The following is a 1,610-nucleotide window of genomic DNA, read 5'->3' on the forward strand; positions in this document are numbered from 1 at the left end:
GTGATCCATGGTGGTGTGTATGCTGCCGTAGAATGGGCACCATGGACAACTGAAAAGTAGGAGCAGTTTTTTGCAGTATCGCGATTTACCTGGAATGCAGAGGCGGTGGAAGTGATACACCAAGCTAAGAGGCTAAGGAGAGAGGGAGGCCGTACCTGAGTTTTGCAATGGGCGATCATAGAACGTTCTATCCCGCATGCGTTTTAGTTACAGGCTATCACGATTGAATACACATGGATCTGGTGCTGTGCGAGACAATGTGTTGTAGGTAGGAGGCCCGAAGCAGCAGATCCGTCCAAGTTGAGCTCGATTTGGAAGGGGGCCGCGCGAACGCGAGCCCCCACTGCCACAAATTATGACGTGCACTCTCCCCGTAGGGAGATGCTAGGGTACAGCCCGTCCGAAGTGCAATGGAGGGGCCGACCCTAGGCCATCGGCCTTCCTGATCACCGATCGACCCCGCCCAGGTAAGTATGTCTTACCGCTGTGCTGGAATCCCTTTAAGTAGGCTCCCGACCCCCCCATATCCCAACCTCTATATGGCCTTAAAACGCGTTTTTCCACGTGGCACAATTTGAGCCACCGCCCTAGCTACTCTATCAATAACTCCTCCATTGCTTGAGTGCAATCTTAGCCTTCTAAATTGCCTTCACTACCCTTCATCCCTTGAGTCCGACCCGTCAAAGGCTATAAGAACTTGTCAATGATACAATATGAGGTGAAGTGCATCACAAAGTAGGCACGCATATAACGACGCTAATTAGCCGGTTTCCTTATGACAATTTGAGGATATCGATTCAAGTAGTCCCACTCCAAAATTAATGTCCATGCTAGACACTTTCACTTCCGAAAATATTAAATATGAATGGCCCCTGGTTGTTGTATTGGGGTAGTCATTCAGGGATTCATAGGACGGATATAGAATCCAACTATGCATTCCTTCAATGGCATATATGTCCATACAATGTGGGTAATTATCTAGACATCTATTGAACCATATTCCCTCAATCCGCCGCCCAGAGTGGGGTCCTAGAGACAAATTTTCATTTTCTTTGTGCAAGATATTACTATTTCTAGAGAGGGAAACATACTCAAAGCTTGAAATGATTGACGCGTATTCTCGCCCTTGGTGTTTGTTACTTTTCTTTAAGTAATTCGACCCATGTCCATTACCACAATCGATATCGTACTTGTCCCATCTGTGCAAAAATTACAAAGATTTCATATTGGAAATTTTTGGAGAATGACTCCGGTAAAGGTCGTCGAGTCGTATTCTATAGGAGAAAATGGTTATAGAAGGAGATTCCCAATGGGAGATAGGGTTTCATGTTGTTAAGAGAATGTTGAAGAGGGAGGATTCATGTTGTCAAGTAATGAACTAAGGCAATTACTCGGTTTTCTTTTATATTTTTTGCAGGTTTTCTTTACTTTCTTTGCATCTTTAAGTAATAATTGGTTTTCTTTTGTATTCTATGGCCAACTTGAAGGTGTACTTTGTTCCTTTAGGTAATTGCTAATTGAATGTATAGCTTCCAAGGATGTACTCCTTTGATATAATTATCTTCATGCTATTTGGCAAGGCATCCCATGCGATGGAGGCCCTAACGATG

General features: G+C 44.2%; 1 non-coding gene across 1 annotated transcript; it reads right to left on the minus strand.

Moving 5' to 3' along the window:
• Positions 1–315: 315 nt before the first annotated feature.
• Positions 316–475, minus strand: LOC147886724 (U1 spliceosomal RNA). The gene has a single exon (XR_015543382.1). It is a non-coding gene; the product is annotated as a U1 spliceosomal RNA (small nuclear RNA).
• Between the last annotated feature and the right edge of the window lie 1,135 nt (positions 476–1,610).

The sequence above is a fragment of the Dipteris shenzhenensis genome, chromosome 24 (genome assembly GCF_047967505.1).
Source record: "Dipteris shenzhenensis isolate YYH24624 ecotype China chromosome 24, Dip_SZ_1.0, whole genome shotgun sequence".
Taxonomy (NCBI): domain Eukaryota; kingdom Viridiplantae; phylum Streptophyta; class Polypodiopsida; order Gleicheniales; family Dipteridaceae; genus Dipteris; species Dipteris shenzhenensis.